The sequence below is a fragment of the Castor canadensis genome, chromosome 1, assembly GCF_047511655.1.
Source record: "Castor canadensis chromosome 1, mCasCan1.hap1v2, whole genome shotgun sequence".
NCBI classification, from domain to species: domain Eukaryota; kingdom Metazoa; phylum Chordata; class Mammalia; order Rodentia; family Castoridae; genus Castor; species Castor canadensis.
Genome location: NC_133386.1, coordinates 118,078,414 through 118,100,837, shown reverse-complemented (window position 1 = coordinate 118,100,837; position 22,424 = coordinate 118,078,414).

The following is a 22,424-nucleotide window of genomic DNA, read 5'->3' as shown; positions in this document are numbered from 1 at the left end:
CCCTCCCTCCACCAAACTCTCTTTTTCTATGGTTCTAAGTCTATAGCAAAAATCTGGACTAGACCACCATCTAAAGTCAAAATGGCAGAAGTAACTACAGGCTCAAATGCAAAATACAGACCCTCGAAAATTACACATGTATTCTTGCTCCAGCCTTGCTCCTATCAGGGATTTTGCTGATGGTGGAGACACTGGCCCATGGGGAAAGGAGGGTTTGTTGTGCTGTAGTCTGGCACATAGGACAACTCAATGCCAGTTTGCTGCAAGATGGAGTTTCTCGGGCTAGGAGTCAGAGGACCAAGGAGGTAACAGAGACAAAGGAAGAAATTCTACAACTATAATACATATTATATTATGACCTTGTAAAATACATCTTAGTGGAGGCATGGCTCAAATAGTATAGCACCTGCCTGGCAAGAATGAGACCTTGAGTTCAAACACCAGTAACCACCCCAACCACAAAAAGTACCAACTCTAAGATGGACACAAAGATCCAAAGTATGTCATCGATTCCTCAGCTGGCCATCAGAACTGACTTCTTGGAGGTACATCCTGTGCAGTTGCACAGGACCCTTGTTGAGAAGGATCTCACTCTTGGTTTAACGCTCAGCTGTTTTCTCTGAAATTCTGAAGAAGGGACTCTGCATTTGTTTTTTTGCACTGGATGCTGCAAATTACCTAACCCTGCTCACCATTTGAGCCTCCAGACCTCTCTGCCACCCTCCTGGTTACTTATGGGTGCCATTGTACCTAGCTTTTTCTTTTTTCCATTGAAATGAGGTCTTGTGAATTTTTTGCCCTGGCTGACCTGAAAAACTGATCCTCTGGATCTTAGCCTCCCAAATAGCTAGGAAAACTGGCGTGATCCACTGGTGCCTGGTTCTCCCCTTTTATACCTCGTTGATTCTCTTCTTTATTTCTGTATTCCATTTGCTTTACTTAAAATGCAAAAAAATCCTACTTCATTAGATTATATTTTCATTTGTATAAAATTGTCATACTGAAGATAATTTGTTTTAAAAATTTTTTAAATCATATGACTATGCATATTGAGAATAAATTGTCTAAATATATTTTTATTCTTAATTGCCTTATGAAATGACAAGTTTTCAAGTGTATAATACTTTAATCAATTTAAAAATATTTTGGACCTCTTTGTAGGCCTTTGGTAGTCCTCCTCTTATTTATCAAATTGCTTTAACTTCTCTAATTTTCACAGCTTTTATGTATCTTGAAACAGTGATATTTGATTAGCCACAGTTATAATTAGGAAACTCTTACAGCAACAATAATTATGCTTTATTTATGATTTGTACTTAACTGTACATAGCAATCATACACTCTTAATAATCTTCACATAGGGTATATATTTATAGTGCATTATAAATCAACTTTATTGTAGCAAGCCATATAAACCTCTAATTTCTGCTCTTACTGGTGCCAAATTATGTGTATGTTTATGGATCAGTATTAATTAGAATACTATCTTGTCTATCAGGAAATTGTAATGTAAATGGGCTCCATTCTTTCCATAGGCAGTCTTGATGTATGTAGACTCCATTTTTTTCCCTCCTTTGTTCCCACGCTTCTTACCTTCTCTGCCTCAGATAGATCACTGGCATTGACACTGAGTCACACTCCCCTAGAGGGATATTTCAACCAGGCTTATTAGTTAACTCTCTAGTTCTACTTCTTCTCTCTTGTATCCTCATTATTGACACTTCTAGGATATTTATCCAGCTAGCTGCAGCATGAAATATGCCAGAATAAACATATTAAATGAAAATGCAGAAGAAAAGCAGTTAAAAGTTTTAATGTTTCAACACTTCAAGTCTATGAAAGAAATGTTGGGCTAGTTGACTTTTATGAGCCCACAGTAATGATAAATATGTGTACTGAAGTGAAACTATCAAACAGATTTTTAAATCTTTAGCCTTGAAAATGCCAAAAATTTGGGGGCATCATCTGATCTCTGCTTAATCTAAAATTATGAAATGAGATATATTTGATCTTTGTTAACTTTGCCTAGTTAAGCCTTTATTAAATTATATCAAGTGGTCCCAAAGACTGATATTCTAGATGACTCAATTTTAGAAGTTAAAACCTTGCAGATCAATATTATATTTTAAGATCTTACACATTTATTTTCATTTTCTTTGACAAAGGTTAATTGGTTGTTTACTTGTAACTCTGGTTTAATTTATTATCTAGTTTATGTGGTCTGATACTTTTCCAGACTTTCATTCCAGATTTTCATCAGCCATACAGCAAAACACAATGCATTATCTGGGATTAAACTATCAGAATTCATCCCATTCAAGCCTTTTAAGTTTTTAGAAGTTTAGACTAAGGCTGTGAAGGCTCTGGAAATAACAGTGTTTTTTTCTAAATAAGTTTTTTTTTTCATTTTGCATTAATTATCTATCATCTCTCTCTTCCTCCCTCTCTCTTATCATCTACCATCCATCTACCTACTTATATCCTCATTCATTTGTCTGAAAATCATTTGTCTTATGGCCAATTGATCATTATCAATGAGTTTTAATATTGTATAATTTAATCCAACCCTCTCATCCTATGGATAGAAATGGGGTGACATATGGAGAAATTAAACATTCTTCCCAGGTAACTGATATCAGGGTAAGAATCAGACCTTGCCTCTTGATTCTAGATTTTGATAGCTATTGTTAAGCACAATTTGGTTGTTCCCATCAGAGTGCAGAAGTAGATCATTTTAACCCATATTCACTCACCAAAGTCCCATCTATCCATAACATTTATACTCAAGTAAACTGACTTTTTATCTGAACACTCTCCTGTAACTTGTGTAGAGCTTTATATCATCCTTTTCAATTCTCCAAATTTTTGTTACTCTAAAATATCTCTGCATTAGTTAGGATTTCTAATTGCAAACTAAACTATTGATTCTGCTTCATATAAGAAACAAATAATTTTACTGCAATAATGTCATGAAGATCACATGAATTTTAGGGAGTCAAATTCATGTGAGTATCTTGCTGAAAGAGTGACCTCCCTAGGACACGGTGGCTGGCTGGGTTGCCAGTGTGGATTCATTACTACAGGACAGCACACTCCATGCCACTCTACTCAGCTCCACTGAGGCCACTGTGAATAAGCTCTAATTGACTAATACTTTCTACTACTTCCTCGGATTCAAATCCTGGAGCAGAATATCCACTTGGCTGTGATAGGGTATTATGTTCATACTCTAAGTTGTGCTTTTCAAGACAATGAAAGTGGTCTTGAAATGAGGCATATGGCTTTTGAGTGCTTTAGTTGTTGCTAGGCTGAGTTGAATGGGCTATAAGTATAAAATGCATACCACATTTCAAAGATAGTCCAGAAAATAAAGATAAGGTAAAATATCCCAGTAATTTGATATGATTTCATATTGAAACAATATTTTGAATATTGTAGGTTACAATTTCAATATTATGTGATATTATTATAAAATCATTTTAAGATTACTTTTATCCTTTCCATTTTCCTTCTTAAAGTGTGGTTTCTAGAAGTACAAATGGCCAATAAACATAAGAAGAAATGCTCAAAATCCTTGGCCATAAAGGAAATGCAAATCAAAAGTACATTGGGATTCTACCTCACCCCAGTCAAAATGGCTATCATCCATAACATAAACAACAACAAATGCTGATGAGGATGTGAGGAAAAAGGAACACTTATCACTGTTGGTGGGAATGTAAATTAGTGCAACTACTATGGAAAGCAATATGGAGGTTCCTCAAAAAACTAAAAACAGAACTGACATATGATCCAGTGATACCACTGCTGGGCATATAGCCAAAGGAATGTGCTCCAGGATATGATAGAGCTACTTGCACACCATGTTTATTGCAGTACTGTTCTCAATAGCCAACCTTTGGAAGCAGCTCAGATGCCCCACAACTGATAAATGGATTAATAAAATATGGTATCTATACACAATGAAGTTTTATTCAGCTATAAAGAAGAAAGAAATTATGCTGTTTGCAGGTAAATGCATGGAACTGGAGAACTTTTATGTTAAGCAAAGTAAGCCAGGCTCAAAAGGTCAAAGGTCATGTCTTCCTTCAAATGTGGATGCTAGGCCTATAATTTAAATGTATGTATAGACACATATATATATATCATATATACATACATATATAGTGAAAGAGAGAGCAAAATTATTAGTGAGTGTGTCTGAGGGGACTACGGTGGGTGAGCGAGGGAAAGAAAACATTAGAAAATGAAAAATATTGAAACAACTCATCTGTATATGAATATAATATAATGCACTGTACTGAAAGTTGTTCATATTATATGAGCATTGTCATAGAGAATGTGTAAGTAGCAGTGGGGGGGGGGATTAATTTGATTAAAGCACAATATACTTAGGCCTGAAGTACCAAGGCGAAACCCCCCTGGACTATATCAATATACACTTTCTGAAAAATGAAGGACTGGAGAGTAAAATGGGTCTTTTCCAGGGGTAAGTACCAGTGGGAGTGGGGAGGGCACAAGGAAAAAGTGAATGAAGGTGAATATAGTGGATGTGTTTTGTACCCATATATGAAAGTAGAAGAATGAAAGATATTGAAATTGTTCTAGGAAGGAGAGGAGAGGGGAAGAGAGAGAAGGATGGAGGGGTAAATCTAAGATATGTTGCTAGCACATATGTAAATATCACAATGTATCCCCCTGTACAACTATTATATGCTATTAAAATAATTTTAAAGAATGAAGTGTGGTTTTTAGAAAATTTAAAATTACAAATGTGTGTTATACGTGTGGCTCAATTTAGATCTCCATTAGACAGCACTGCTTTAGTGTCCTCATCTTCATGTGGTATTATCAACCGCCTTAGGGATTTTACCAAGTAGAAAGAGGATTCACACACATTCACCATGTCTTAAGACACTTTGTCTCAAATTGTGGTTACCTCTAGTTCTTCCCTGGAATGTGACAAAACCATGAGCTTAGACTTCCTCATTCATATGAGTCATTCAGAGTATGTTCTATTCTACTGCTGGAACCACCGATCCTCATGAAATAGTTGTTGAACTTGATACACTTACATTTGTGATTTTTATAAGAATAGCTAAATGTTTCGGAATTTATTATTGTGGAGAGAATAATTTATATGCTACAATAAAATGAACACCGAGAATTTGAGAAATAGAAGTGTCCCGAAAAAGTAACGTGCATTATCCACTTATAACATAACCTAATATGTTGACAGTGTTTTGTGGAGCTTTCTTTTTAAACAAGGTCTAACTGTGTACCTTAGGCTAGTATGGAACTCAATATGTAGTCCAGGCTGGCCTCTAATGCATGATCCTTCTGCCTCAGTTTCCCAAGTGCACTATTGTGCCTAGCTGAATGTCTTGTCATACCCATTTTATAGATGGAAAAATTCACTAGCTTCTTTGAGGTTGCTGTCTTAGTCCATTTGTGCTGGTCTCACAAAATACCACCAACTGGGTAATTTATAAACAATAGAAATTCACTGCTCATACTTCTGAAGACTGAGATATTCAAGATCAAGGCACGAGAAAGTTTGCTGTCTGATGAGGGCTGCGTTTGACTTCCAGGATGGTGTCAGTTCTGCATTCTGAGGAGGGACCAGTGCTGTGCTCTCATCTGGCAGAAGAGACGAAAGGGATGAAAGCCCTCTCCTACTCTTTCTAAAATATTGATCCATTCGTGAGGGCAGAGACCTCTTGGCCTAATTACCTCCTTAAAACCCCAGCTCAAAACTATTGCACTGGGGATTCAATTTCAAAATGAATTTGAAGACACAAACATTCAAAACACAGTGGTGAGCTCACCCTTCACTCTGCATAGCTAAGGTTTGAATCCAATTTTGCCAGACTTAACTTAGACCCTTACCACTAAACTATGTGCCTGTAAGAACGCAATTTAAATCTCTGCTGTTCATTTTATATTTCGAGTGTCTAAAACAAGCTAATTTTGGAAAAAAATCTATAGTTATATTAAAACTACATAATGAACATCATGCAGAAATTTTGCTAAGCAATATTTTTAGTAAATTAAATATATGTAACCGGAAATGCTATGTCTTCTTTTTTTTTGTTTTGTTTTTTGGAAATTGGTCTTAAATTAGGGGAAAAAGATATAAAGAAACATAGTTTGAATATTTTTGCTCTCCTAATGCTTCGGTATGTCTTGAGATTTCTTGAAATTCTGAAGCACAGCTGGATAATCTATTGTGGCATAATTTATTTTTTTAAAGTCACTCACACCTGGTTGTATTTTCTACATATTGGGTTCTGTGGATTTATTTTTCACAAAAAGTACTTATGCCTAGTCAGAATTCATCCTGCTCTAAATGAAGAAATCCCTAAGGCTCACAATGAATATGGCATCATAGCAATAGTTTGTGCTCTGATTAAAGTAAATTATTTTTATATGCCATTCATTTAAGCAGTATAATATTCATTTCATGCTCTGGAAGTAATTTTTAGTGATGTTTTTGCCATTTCCATCAATGATGAAGTAATGTGGGACACTGATGGAGACTTAAACATGCCTGGATTCAAATTTCTTATTAATACTGTATTTTAAAGACGGATAGCACTCTGCCTGTGTCTGCCAGGGGAATTTTCTTACTTCGGCTATGAGATCACATTTCTGTGCTTGTAACACATAAGTACATGCTGTGTTCCTAGGATAGAAACTGAAAAATATTTTTAAGGATCATATAATTTAAACCAGCACTTCCCAAAGTATATTCCTTTATTTGTCAATAATTTCCCTTCATCCCTCCCTGTTGACTTGAATGCTTTGTTTGCAAATGACAAAAATTCCAACTCAAACTATTGTAACATAGAAGAGAAGACATGAACCAGTGACTAGAATCTTTCAGTTAATTTGCTTTTTCTGACTGTTTGGTCTTTGCTTCTCTCCATTCTGTTGAACACAGTTTCTCAGGACAATGGTGATAGTGAACTCCAAATTTATATTCTTGGTGTTAACAACCAGTAAAGACAAAGCTTTTTCCTCACCAATTCATGACAGGAAATGCTTTTTTTGAAGGACTTTAATTGACCCAACCTGGGTCACAGGCCCATTTCTGGACCAGTCTTTGTGCCATAAGATGCAGACACACATTCCCACCCCTGTGACCAGTACAGAGAGAGCTGTAACCAGAAGTAACAGCTGAGAAAGTGGTATTAGCAAACTAATAAGAATCAAAGCATTTAAACAGATTTCTCTATTGTAGGCCATTTTAGAGACTTTGGTATTTTAAAGTGAATTATGAATATATTGGATTTTTTACTCTACTATTTTCCACATATTGCCTGTCCCATGGATAATGGGGGTAAATTTGAAGACTTTTTTCATTAGATCAGAGTTGAAGATATTTGATGGGGTAAAGTGGAGACTTCTTGTTGCCAATTTACACTTGTTGCTTTAATCTACCCTGGAGCTCTATGTACATGTTGAAACATCAGGGATGCTTTGGACTTTCTCCACAAATGACCTAATAAGAACCTCAGTCTATGAATTAGTCTCAGTTGCCAACCAGGTGGATGAATTGTCATGTACATGAAGCTCTTGTTTTCCTCTTTTATTTGAACCCCTGTTCCTTTTCTCCCTCCACCACCCAGAGTACTGGTGCCTTCTCAAAAACATTAAGAATCCTTTTTCTCTTGTGAGAATATTTAATTATCTCTATTGTTGTCTTGAGATTGATCTGGATCTGTGATAAAGAATTAGGATTAGGATTCTTAGTCCTAAATAGAATCTACTTTCATCTTAAGGATACCAGTGGTACCATTATGAATGGGCTGGAGGATACATAACAGCAGCAAATTTGTAGGTTATAAAAGCATATATGAAAACATGTAGGATATTATCATAACTCTAAATTTCTCATTACACATGCTTTGGAGTATGCTGACTCAATCCAATCTATTAATTAATTAATGAAGAAAAGATAACCCAAGAGATATGCTTTGATTTTTCTTTTTGGTTTTCTTCAGTAGTTTTTCCTTTTACTCACATGTGTACACATTGTTTGGGCCACCTACCCCTCCCCCACTTCCTGATTTTTTCAATGTCAAACAAGTTAAAAAAAAAACAAAAAATCAGGGCTAGAACCCAATTCTCCTATTACTGGATCATCTTGGCTCCCACTCAACCTTTTAAATTAATCTCTTGGATTTAGGTCTTCAAGAAATATTGAATTAGCAGCATGAACACATATTAACATCTTTGACCTTTCAGAAGATTCTAGATGGGAATATATACGGAAAGAATATGAGAACTGAGGAAGTTCTTTTCCAAATGATAAATAGCTAATGATTTAATACTTGTGTACTGATGCTGTTTTATGTTCTTCTCATCGTAACTCAATGATTTCTCACCACAATCTGATAAAAATAAAAACTGATATTGCTCCAGCTTTACAAATAGAGCAAACTGATGAATAACCTGCCTCTGTTGTACAGCAAGTGAGTGGTAAATCCTGGAATTGAACTTAAGCAGTCCTGCTCTGGATTCCAATCTTCTGACCCAAAAGTAGGAGAAATACACAATGGCTCTCATTAGTCACTTAATTCAATTTTAGAAGTACTTCTTGCAGCTTAGTTGAGGAACCAGTGAGTTCTAACTTCAACATCAAAGGGATTTCCTTTCATTTCTCGCCCCATGATTCAAGCGACTCAATAAAACTGGATTTGGGAAGTAGGAGATATTATTAAGGGGAAGCTCAACTGCTAATAATAAACTCTCAGTATTAGTTTTAGATACTGGTTTAGAATGTCCAACATCATGGTTTGAGAAAACCTCCCTGATACTTCTTCCAGCCCCTAAACTTCCTAGCCTCCATATTTCTACAGGGTAATACACATTACCATCCAAGGAATGGAAGCAGTTGAGAGTCCTCATCTGAATATTGTAGCTTGCTTGTTAATCACTCATGACCACAACTTCTAAGTAAGTGCCTGTCTCAGAAATTCTCCAATACTGGCTGTCGATTGCAGTCAGATGTTAAAGTTTAGGAAATCAAGTCAATTATAGCTCCTTAATATTTTGGGATAGGTATAATCAATCATTTTCCAAGGCATGAGTGCATCACCTGAGATGCTAAAAATAAGGATCACCTTTCTCCTAGTTGCTCACTTCCATTTTTTTTTTCCAACTTCTACTTTGGAAGAGTCCTGTAACAATGGACTTGAGAACATTTTCATACCAAATTATGAAATGTGATACGAGAAAAATTGGTGTAGTAGTGTAAAGAACATCAGTCTAGGATTTGGACAAACTTGACACACATATTAGCACTACTTCTTATTAGCTATGTTCTGCTACTGAATTTTCTCTTCATCTGTAAAATAGAAATAATGTCTATCTCTCTAGGGTTTTTTGTGTGAATTCAATATAACAATATAAGAAAACACATCCCACATATTGTTTACTCGTTATAAAATTGTCTTTGATTTGGGATTATAATAATTTTACTTATTAGAGTTAACTCTTAATAGCATAAAATGGAGATATAAATGGAATAAAAAGTCTAAAAATAGACTTTTATGTCACAGAAATAAATGCAGATTTTGGCACAGAACTTATCAACTTTGTATTTCACCTTTTTCAAAACTCTTCAAATGGGACATATGCTGTCAAGATTTGTTGTTCATTCCCCCCCCCCCATTTTGTAGTGTCAAGAGTAGATTTTAAGCTTTTTATGGGTGCTTCACTTTTAGAATGTCTAGAATTTTTATCTCATTTTACTTCTCTTTTACATATTTTGGTTTTGGTGCTCACAAGAGGCCTTGCACATGCTAGGTAAGTGCTCTATCACTGAGCTACACTCCCTACTCCCTAGAATATTTTAATAGCATTCTAATGGGAAAACTATATGAAATTATTAGTGTTATAAAATTTGGAGAGACAATTATATAACCCCACACATCTCAAATGGGTTACTCTAGCTCAATAAATTTCAAAATCTTTTCTTCTTCTTGAAGGTCTCCCTACATGATATCACATACTGCCTGTTTTCCTGTCATAGCTACATTATGTCTTGTTTTGACTACAAATAGTCCCATCCTATACTTGGATCTACAGTGCCTCAGTGCTACCTGATTGAGACAAATATCATGTCCTCAGATACCTATATTACTTTTAGCTCTCTGTCTCCTTGGCTTCTGATATCTATTCACACACCTGGTCTCATGGTCCCTTCTGCATCTGTCCTTCCCTGTGCTACTGCCTCTTTCTGTTTCCCACCCAGTTCACCTTATTTCAATAGGTATTCACTGAGTGCCCACATATCATTCATAGTGAAGGGACTGGGAGCAAACTTTAGTATAATGAGAAGCATAAACAAGTAAGTTGCTGATCAAAATTCACTATAAATGAGGCTCAAGCATCTTTTTTTTGTTGTTCTTTCTTTACTGCCATGGTACCTAATCCAACTGGTCAGCACAAATTTATCAGGCACACTATATGTCCATTTCTCATGTGGGAACATGAGCAGAAAGAGTAAACATAGTGGCTGCCCTGTAGAATCTTCTGGACTAGTAAGGAAAAGAGAGGTGACACAAATAATTATAAATAGTTTCTAAAATACAAATACCTTAGGTTTTGTAAAATGAAAGAAAACTACAGATACTATATAACCATATACATCAATGAAATTTTAATAGAAAATAAAAGCCCACAAATTTAGTTGTTTGTCCACTATGTTAATCTCTTATTAAGCCTGTAAGTTAATGTTGAAACACATTTTCTTATTAAAATAGTTCTTATTTAATGTTGATTAAACCATGGATATAAAAAACTTGTAGACTTTTCAAATTAAAGTTCTTATTAAATGTTTCATCTATTTTTTGCCACAGGAATAATTTCATTGGTTCAACATATGTTATGAGCAGCTTATTTTCTTTTATACAGCATTAGTTTGATCTGGCATTCTTATGATATTTGTTACCCTTTTGATACAACATAAGGAAAATACACTAAATATTTTCACCCCTTGAATACTAGCAATGGTGTGTAGGAGGTTCTTAGGTACCCATTCTTTTCAGTCATTTAGATTTTTTTTTCAGGGGTCTTACATTTCTAATGATTGGCATATTTAAATTTTTCCCACTTTTTCATTTTGTGAATAGTAGTTAATTGTTTTCCTAATGTTACTAACTTTTAGGAATCCATTTGATATAGACCAATTGATTATTTGTACTGTGTTGATCGATGCTGAGTCTCTTGTCTGTTACCAAAAATAAGCTTACAGCTTGATCCTCACTGTGGCTTTGCTGAACTCATTTTAGCAACAGATTCCTCAATTTCAGAATTTCAAGTATTGGCTCACTGCATGCATATTGTTAAGTCATTGGCCTTAGTTTTTCCTGTGTAAAATGATGGTAAATTTAATTCCTACACAAAATCTATTGAGAAGACTGTTCTTGTCACTGTGATTGATAATTCTCCAAGGAAGGTTGAGTAAATCATTTCAGACAGAATATTCTTTTCTTAGAAATCTGCTGTGGAAGGAATACCAAAACTTCCTTAAATTACTTGATTTCAAACAGTCATCCTCTCAGGAAATTCTGTCTTCTGCATGGAGGGTGATTTTGTCATATCCTGTATCAGGAAAGCTGTTATTTAGTTGACCACCCTCTGCGAAGCCCCAAGACAAGATTTTGTAAGTTCAGAGGGATTATGTTTTATACATATATGTATATGCATATGCATATTATATATATATATATATATATTTATTTATACAGAACCCTACTCTAAGAGTGGAGATGACCACATTCCCCTTAGGAACCATTCTTCATCCTCTATTCTCAAATGTAACACTTCTTATGCAAAACCAAAGCCTCCTAATGCAATTGAAACCAATTTCCTGGGGTGTACCTATTAGGGATGAAGAACAGCTGGCCATCATTTTCTATATACTAAATCCCTGTACACTTTAGGATAGCTTTAAGGTTCCTTTTTTCTAAGTCAGCAAATAAGCTCTAGCTTTATTATTGTTCCTTCCCTACCCCAACACCCTCCCCACTTTAGGCCTCTTTTTTCTACCTACTAACCTAGATGTGTTTGATTTTCAAACATTGCTAATTGTTATCATTACCTAAGCACAGCTTTTGAGATTCATTTTCCCATCTCCCACAGAATGACAATTCGAACAGTGGCTTTCACTAAAACATTTTATGAGTTGCACTACCTAAAATTTTTCTTTGCATTTTCAGAGTCAGAATGCACTGACATAGATTTGACAGTCAATGTGAATATTGCACTAAAATCACAATGCACAGACTTTCTTACATGTAAATGGTAAACACAATAATTTGGTACTTGTATGTTTGAAATTGCTGACAGCTTTTACAACTTTTGATTTCCTGTGTAGTGACTACTTATTGTTGGCGGTATATGATGCAAAAATCTTATGTAACTGATTGAAAGAGCAAATATTCAAATAATATTAAGTAGCTTCATTATTAAAGAGAAAGACAATCAACTTGACCAGCAACTTCAATCACATGAGAAAATTATTTTCTTATAATATAGACATTGCATCAATCTTAGGAGGTGTCAACTAAATCAACTAAAGTTAGATACATTCCTTTCTGAAATTACAAACTCAGTGGGTGGAGAGGATCAGGTCTTCACTGTTTCGATGAAAAGCATCTTGTAAGCTTCTCTTCCAAGGGTAACGTTTTCAGTTACTACTGCTGTATAACAATCCACAGCAAACTCAGTGAGGGGCATTTACTATGTTATTTGATTTTATAAATCAGGAATTTGGAATGCAGTGTGGGGATGGCTTCTGTCCCTTCTATAATGTTTTAGGCCTCAATTGGGATGCGAGGGACTTACTGTCTAGGTACTGGAGTTATCGGAAGGTTTGTTCATTCACATGTCTGGTGGCTAATTCTTGCTGTCATATTAGACTTCACCCTGAAGCTGTTTGTCTGCTTCTTTGAAGTCTGTGGGCCTTGGAGAGTTGACCTTTTTATACAGCATTGTAAGGCTTTGGGGCAATTGTCTCAAATAATAATGCAGAATTTGAATGGCCTTTTAGGTAATAGGTAAGAACTCTTAGACTTAATACCAAAAGTTCTATCCTTAAGAAAAAAATTGACAAACTGGACTTCTTCAAAATTAAAAACTTTATATAATTGTATGTAAATGGAATGATGAGACCTATTGAAATGGGTAGAGGGGGCATAAAGAAAAATGATGGAAGGGGTGAAATCAACCATGATTTATTGTAAGAACACTTGTAAATGTCATAATGTACTCCCAGTGCAACAATAATAATAAAAAATTAGAAACTTTAAGTTTGCAGAAGACCCACTTCATGGGATTAAAATGAAAGTTAAAATGGGCATAAAGTATGACAAAGGACTAATATCTAGAATATGTAAATAGTCCTCAAACTCAAAAGCAGAAAAACAAATAACTCAATTAAAAAGTAGGCAATATACATGAACAAACTTAATTGAAGAGGAATTAAGGGGTCAAGAAGAAAATGAAAAGATGCTTTCAACATCAGTAAACCTTAGTGAAGTAAAATATAAACCATGGTATGATATTACTGTATACTTAATATTGGGGCAAAAATTTAAAATATTGACAATACCAAATGCTATCGTTGGTGGAAATATAAAGTGGTATGATTATTCTGGGAAAGATTTGGTAGCTTTTTAAAGAATTAAGCATGATATTACCTTATTATTTATTTTATTTACTAATTTTATTGCTGTACTGGGGCTACACCTTGAGCCACTCCACCAGCCCCCCTTTTTTTATTATGATGGGTTTTTTTCAAGATAGGATCTTGTGAACTATTTGCCTGGGCTGGCTTCAAACCACAATTCTGATCTCTGTCTCTTAAGTAGTTAGGATTACAGGTGTGAGCCACTGGTACTCTGCCATATTACCTTATTTGTAAACAAGTATACTCTTGGGTATTTATCCCAAAGAAATGAAAACATATATTCACACAAAACTCTATACCAGGATTGGTTATATCAGCTTTATTTGTAATAACCATAATTGGAAACTACCCAGATGTTCTCCAGTGGATAAAAGGACATATACATGCTGTGGACTATGACTCATCAATAAAACTAAGCAAAAAATTGATCCATACAACTCTGATGAATATGCAGGGACCTAAGCTGAGTGAAAAATAAAAAGCACATTCTACTCAATTCGTTTTATATGACATTTGTGAAATGACAAAGTTATAAGAACGGATAACAGATTAGTGGTTGCATGGGGCTTGGGACTGGAGGTGGCAGGATGTTGGTGGGAAGTAAGTGCGACTATAAAAGGGCAGCAGGAGTGACTCTCGTGGTCATGCACTGTGCTGCATTTGACTGTGGGAGTGGTCACACTGCACAGAACTGATACACATGACATAAACACAAATTAGTCCATATCAAACTTGTGAATTATGAAAAGGGAAAGTGGATTGTTTTGATATCTACTCATGGGCTGTGACGTTGTTCCATTGTTATGCAAGGTGGAACTGGGTGGAGGGTATGGGATCTCTAGGTATTAGTCCTAACAGCTGCACATGAATCTCAATTCTCTTAAAACAAAATATCTTAAAACAGACACATTATAACTGATTTAATGAATGTAAAAGATAAAACCTTAAAAGCAGTCATACAAAAGGAAAGATTACTTTCAAAAGAGCACAAATTACATCAATAGATCTCAATAAATCAATGGTAACCAGAAGATAATAGAATATCTTTAAATTGCCAAAAGAAAAAGAGACTGAAATTTCTATACCTAGCAAAATTATTCCTCAAGATAAAATACTAAGCAAACCAAACCAGATTTTATCGTGATTAGCGCTGCACCAAAGACTTTTCCTGAGCTGAGCGTGCTAGTGCATTTCTGTAATCAGCTGCTCAGGCTGATTCTCTGGAGGACGGCAGTTCCTGGGCAACCAAACTTAGCATGAGACCCTAATTAAACTAAAATCATTAGGACTCGGGATGTGGCTCAAGTGCAAGGCCCTGAGTTCAATCTCTACTACTCCTAAAATAAAACAAGTAAAAGATAAATACAATAATTTTCTTAACAAAAGGAAAATGATCCTAGATTGAAAGTCAGGAATGCATGAAGAAATAAAGAGCAATGAAAAGGCTAAGTATGTCATTAAATCTGAGGGATTATTGAATGAATAAATGTTTTGGGCAAATTTAAAATTTATGGAGTATCAAACACATGATTAAGATAGTTTCTAAGTTAAGGTGAGATAAATGGAATTGTCTGAGAGAAAGGTAAATGTGATGATTAATATTAAGCTTTGACAAAGTTTTCAGAAATTAAAAAAAAAACTAAATTGTGCTTATGGCTTGTTTTTCTATTTGCCCAACAATTGAGTTTTACATCTTACATTTTTTATAAGAAAAGTATCTAAGAGCATATAATTAAGCTAGAAATCAATTAACCAAAGGATAGCTAGAAAATCAATCCAAAATTCCAAGTGTTTTGAACTTGTGATAAACAATGAAAAGAAAAAAAAAAGACTAAAAACCACAGTAAAAGTTAGACAATGAGGCAAAATACTTACTGAAATGGAATCATTATTAGCATAAATTGCAAAATGAAAAAGTTTAAGGACAAGATAGAATAAAGAAACATTGACATGTTAATTTGTGCCAAAAGAAACACAAATGGTAAGTCTAAAACTAACAAGGTGTGTGGAAATGGGGGGAGGAACGCCTGGAGAAACAGGAAAGGGAGACCAGTCCCTTCTTTGAACTAGATTTCTGTACAGTCTTGACTATTTGATGTAAATTACATGTCTATTTTGAAATTAAAACAACAATGGATTACAAGCAAAATCAAATAAACCATATTGTACAGGCATAACTCATTTTATTGTATCTCACTTTATTATGTTTTATGGATATTGTGCTTTTCACAAATTGAAAGTTTGTCTTAACTCAGCATCAAACAAGTCTGTTAGCACCATTTTTCCAGTAGTGTGTGCTCATTTTGTATCTCTGCCATATTTTGATAAATCTCACAATCTTTCAAGGTTTTTCATTATACTATTATAATTATACTACTACAATTATTTTGGGGAGCCACAAGCCATACCCACATAAGACAGTGAAGTTAACTGATAAATGTGTGTGTTCTTACTGCCCCACTTAACCATCACTCCCCCATTCTCTCTCCCCCTCCTGGGAGAGAGAACACAACAGCATTGAAGTTTAGCCAACTCATAATCCTAAGTGTTCAAATGGAAGGAAGGCTGATATGTTTCTCACTTTAAATCAGAAACTAAAAATGATTTAGGCTGGATGCAGTGGTGTGCCTTTGAAATCCCAGCTAGTTGGGAGTCTAAGGCAGAAGGATCTGACACTCAAGGGCAGCCTGGGCATCATAGAGAGATTCTGTCTCAAAGGAAATAAAAACAACCTAAAATTTATTAAACTCAGTGAGGAAAGCATGGCTAGGCCTTTTGTGTATAATAGTCAAGTTGTGGATGCAAAAGAAAAGTTCTTGAAAAAGATTAAAAGTACTACTCCTTTGAACACATGAATGATAAGAAAGTGAAACAGCTTTATGGATGATATGGAGGAAGTTTTAGTGGTCTAGTTGGAAGATCAGACCAGCCACTACACTCCTATAAGCCAAAGCCTGATGTAATGAAAGGCCCTAACTCTCCTCAGTAGTGTCCAGGCTGAAAGAGCTGTGGGAACTGCAGAAGAAGGATTGAGGCTAGCAGAGAGTGACTCATGAGTTTAAGGAAAGAGCATTCTCTATAACATAGTGAAAGGTGAAGCTGATATACAGGCTAGCAGTGATCCTCATCTTGCAAAGACACCTAAACAATAGATTTTCAGTGTCGACAAAATGGCCTTACATTGGAAGAAAATGTGATCTAGGCCTTTCATAGCTAGAGAGGATTAGTGTCAATGCCTCACTTCAGACCTTCAAAGGGACAGGTTGACTCTTTTTAGGGCTAATGCAGCTGTGGACTAACTTGAAGCCAATGCTTATTTGCCAGTCTGAAAGTCCTAGGGATTTTCCCTTAAGAATTATGCTAAATCTACTCTGCTCATGCTCTATAAATGAAACATCAAACCACAAATGACAGCCCCTATTGACAACATGGTTTCTGAATATTTTGTCTATTTTTGAGAATTACAGTTGAGAAAAAAAAATCTTTCAAAATGTTACTGCTCATTGAAAGTGAACTGATGAAGATTCACAATGAGACTAGTGCTGCTTTCATGTTGTGAACACAACACGCATTCTGTAGTTCATGGACAAAGGAGCTATTTTTCTTATTGTTTATGAAATACATTTCATAAGGCTTTAACTGCCTGAGATAGGGAGTTCTCTGATGCATCTGAGCAGTCAATTGAGGACATTCTGGAAAGGATCCCCTTCTAGATAACATCATGGACATTCATGGCTCAGGGGATGAAGACAAAATGCCAACATTAGCAGGGATTTTTATAATGTTTTATTTATTTTTTTATTAGTATATAATAGTGATACAGGGGGATACTTGTGATATTTGCATATGTGCTTACAATATATCTTAGTTAGATTTACTTCCTTTATCATTCTCTACCATCTCCTCTCCTCCCTACTTAGAACAATTTCAATAGATTTCATCCTTCTATTTACATGTATGAATACAAAATATATCCACCATATTCACTCTCATTCACCTTTTCCTTATTCCCCTCCTCCTCCCACTAATACCCACCACCAGGAAAGGCCTATATTAGCTTCCTGTCCTTCATTTTTTTAAAAGTGTGTATTGATAGTCCTAGGAGGTTTCACCTTGACATTTCAGACATACATACATCCTGTTTTAATCAGATTAAATCCCCTATTACCTACTCTTTCTCTGTCACCATGCTCCCCATTATTCAACAGCTTATAGTACAGTACATGAATGAGCAAGCAGAAAACCCACTGGGGTAGAGCAAGACTCTAGAGTCAAATATAAATTCAGGAAAGGGCGGCAACTTGTTGGAATAAGGGGTGGTGATGACAAGCACCAAAGACATTTGGAGCCCATCTTAGAGGCATCTATTTATTTTTCCACTTGGAATGAGAGGATCTGATTCTTTGATTGTGGAATGTTGGAGATGAAAATGCCTCTGAAATAATCTGGTTGCTATCAATGTACCAATGAGGAAACTATGTGTTATTACTCTTGATGAAATTTGTGTGTTGTTTCTCTGTGTTGATTTTGCCTTCATTATTTATTTATTTTTTATCATATATCTATTCCTAAGCAACATGCTGATTGATTTTATGACTTTTACTGTGTTTATTCTGTCTAGGGTTCATCAAACTTTAATCTGAAGACTGATACTATTAATACATTCAGAAAAATTTGGGAAAAAAGTTACCCTTTGGCAATCACTATTGTAGTAACAGGTAACTATTGCTAAAAGTAGAACATAAAGATGTGATGAGAAACAGGGCATTCAAATCTGCTAACAGTACACATAATTAGAACTCAATATTAATTAAATTAAGAAATTGTTGTTAATTAAAATAAGAAAAACATTTTATCAGTGGAGAAACTTGGTAAATTCCCCCATAGCCAAGGGACAAGGAAAGAACTGCCAGCCATGGGACACAGAAATCCTGGGCCTCTTAATGTGTTCTGGTGAGGATATAATATTTTTCAGGAATATCTATGATTGATATTCCTGCAAAAATTGCATAAATATAAACAAATGCAGGGCATTTTACAAAATTAGAGGACTTCATATAAATTAATGTATATACTCTTAAAAAATGTCCAAACCAAGAAAGCCAAAGGAAGACTAAAGTATATTTCCAGCTTAAAGGAGACAAGGAAGCTACAATAATTAAATTCTCTTTCAATTAGATTTTTATTTCATCTCTAAAGGAAAATACTGTGACAATTGTCAACATTTGAATGTGATCTGTAGCACAGGTAGCGTACTTTATCAATTATGCTATATTATTTGTATAATCATACCTTGGTTATGTAAGAGAATGTCCTCATATTAGAATTATTCAGGGGAAAAGGTAGGATCTCTGCAACTTCTCCTCAAAGGTCTAGGTTTTGTTCCTCTCTCCTCTTTTAATAAGCATACGTGACAGAAAGCTAACATTGTTAATATGGGTAGAGAATATAAATAAAGTATAAATGAAACTAATTTACTATTTAAAAAATTCTTTGTCTAAGATTGCCTCAAAATAAAAAGTTTAAAACTATTCTATAACGTACATAATATATCAGAGTATGTTGATGGCTCTGCCCTAACTCCAGGCATCGACTTCTATATTCTGAAGCGTAGTCACCTGGGAACACCTGCACTTCCTTGTTGGGAGACCTTTCTCTGACTACAGAAGCACTGTAGTCCAGCTGGAGGGAAAGACAGAAGTTAATGGCTCTGGTAAAACCCCTCAACCAGCGGTAGTTTGGCATATGAGGTAGATAAATACTCCCGGTTGTTTGACCCTTGGTAAGATAAGTGTGAAGCATATTTCATATTGTCTTCTAGAGTTCACTAGGGGAATTAAGTTCCAGGTGTCTACAGGGGTAACTTGCTAAGTAATTTATCCTTTCTTGGCTTCCTTTCTCCTCTTTTAGTTCCCTGGAACATCCTTCCCAAAGAAATTCTTGCACTTGAAAAATGTTTTCCAGGGATCTGCTTCCAGGGTAACCAAAGTAGGACAGTTAGTAACAGACAGCTCTGCAAAGAGATGCTCTGTATGATTCCAGAGTTTGGATCACAAATTGGCCAAGTAAATAAAAGTATCCATTGCTGGTGCTAGTGAAGTAAGAATAACTTTTCACATACTGTAGGACCATAATAACTAAGACATTTACCTTTAGTTAATTGAGGTGGCATATATGAAATGGGTATACGCTGGTTTCTACACTGTGACCAGCATTTAACAGATATGGAACAATAGTACTTATAAGTGTTATGGTGTTAGTTCATTGTTTTTAACTGACAGTGAAGCACTGAAGGAATAAAATCAAAGGGTTAAGACAATCAGCTATCACTTCAGGATGCAGTCTGAAGGTATTTTGGGCAGAATTTAGAGAAAGTCAAGCATCCTACAAGTGGAGAACAGACTGTACTAAAAAAAATGCTCAAAACCTGATTTTGAGACTAGTGAGGATATATAGTAGATTAGCAAGAAGATTATGGTAATATTAGGAAAGAAGAGGAATTCTGAGGTGAGCTGGGAATATTTATGTGGATTTTCTGAAGAACATTGAACTCCTGGATTCCATTGACTATTCTTCAATTATAAATCATCTTCTGTCCCTTATGATTGGATAGTAGCCACTTGTTAATACAGCTTTTTCTTTACTAGAGACTATGCAAAGCCTTTAGGAAGATCTGAAGCTGTATCCTTTTCATTCCCACGTCAAAGCAGTACTTCAGAAGCACTACTGTATCACAGTCAGAAGAGCAGATCATATTTCTATCCTCAAAGCTTAGATTTAGGAGATAGTGTACATCTTACTTTTGTTTAATTCATCAGTCTAGATATCCTAAAAATATGATAGATTATGTTGAATGGTAGTGTGTTACTATAAACTTAATAAAGGGGTGGCTTTAGTCATCCTCCCTGGTTATGGCATATTTAGTAGAATAGATCTTAATAGACTCTGACACTTGGTATGTGGTTATTTATCTATCAAATGTCCTATTTAGAATTCCTAACAAGAATGAGTATCATAACTAGCTCATATTCAACTGGTAAAAATTTTATGACACCAATTGTTATCTTATCCTACTGCCTCATTAACTCACTAGCTTTGCATCATAATATGATCTGAGGGGACTTTGACCATATGCTCCACTGTAGTGATGACATCAAGTTAAAAGACTTTAGTGAACAGAAAATTTCAGTTATTCTGGATGCGCTGGCAAATACTTGTGCGTCAAAGTGTGGGAGATGAAGTCCTATACAGACTTAAGGAACTGAAACATTGTGAAGGCTTCTGGGGCATGTGTAGATATCCCCTACAGGGTAAACAACACATTATTGCATACTGAGTCTCCTACCAAAGAATCTTGTTGATGTTTTTGGATAGCACAATATACATTGCTTTGTCTCACATTTCCCAGAAGGATGCCAATGTTTGAGTGTTCAATTGCTTTAGGTTATAGTTCAAGTGTTCCTAGCATTTGTTCCATAAAACTTGGCCAACCTCATGATGCTAGAGGTTGTCAAGCCCAAACAGTGGGAGTTTGATTATTGAAGACAGTATCTGTGGCTATTCCATATTCCATGAGCACTCACTTCTATACTATGAATGCTCTCTATTACAATCACCTACAACTCTTATAGGATTGCTTTTGTTGTGTGTGGTAAAGGAGTAGCACTTCAAGGATAAGCAAGGCTGATGCACAGGGAAAAAAGTAACTATCAGAGAGTGTACTGTGTGAGAAGAGAACCTCAATCAATGGCAAAGACAGATTATTAAAGGGTAAGTACTCTAGCTTTCTCTCTCATCACCTGGAGTAACCTTAAGGCTTATTTTATACTTTTTATTAAACAATGTTAAGCTCTAGTTATCCACACTTGTAACTTAACTTGGGTATTCCCTTTATTGGCATCCTTCATTGTCCATCTTTAAGTTTCCTACTAGTACTTTTGGAGTCTCTTCCCAAATAAACTCTTTGAACTTGAATCTTTGTCTCAAATTCTGCTTCTGTGGGAGCTCAACTGAAGATTTATAGGAAAAAAATCTATCAAAGATGGAAAAGATCTCTACACTGAAAATGACACAATGTTACCTGGAAGACCTATATAAGTAGGGGGGAATATCAATTCATAGATTAGAAGGCTCAGTATAAAGGTGTCTATTAGTTTTAATAAATTATGTGCCATCTCAATCAAAATTCAACAGTTCTTCAATGTAGACTTTACCTGTGCATTCTAAAATTTATATTATGCTAGAATGATATATGATAGGATAACCAAGACACTTTGGAAGAGGATTCAAGTAGTAGAACTCACTGTGCTATGTCTAGATTTTAGAGAGTATGGTATTGGCACAAACATAGATGAATAAAATGGTATTCAAATAGGCCATTTGTATTATTTATGACAAAGATGACAATGCAGAATAAGGAAAGAATATCATTTTTCAATTGGTACTTGCTGTATAGCATACATTACAAATTTGCATAAAAATAAACTAGAGGAGTTCTATATCTAAATGTAAAAGGCAAAACAAACTTCTCCAATTTTAAGGTAGACAATCTTCACAATATCAGTGTAATACTACCAAGGAAATCAAGGGAAAGATTTACTGTGAAATATGGGACAGCCATGACTTATAAAAGATACCAGGGGTAGCTATTGTGAAGGAGAACAAGGAAGTTACCTGGAGTGATAGCAAATTTGTACTTCTTGTTCAGTTGGGGTCACATGGA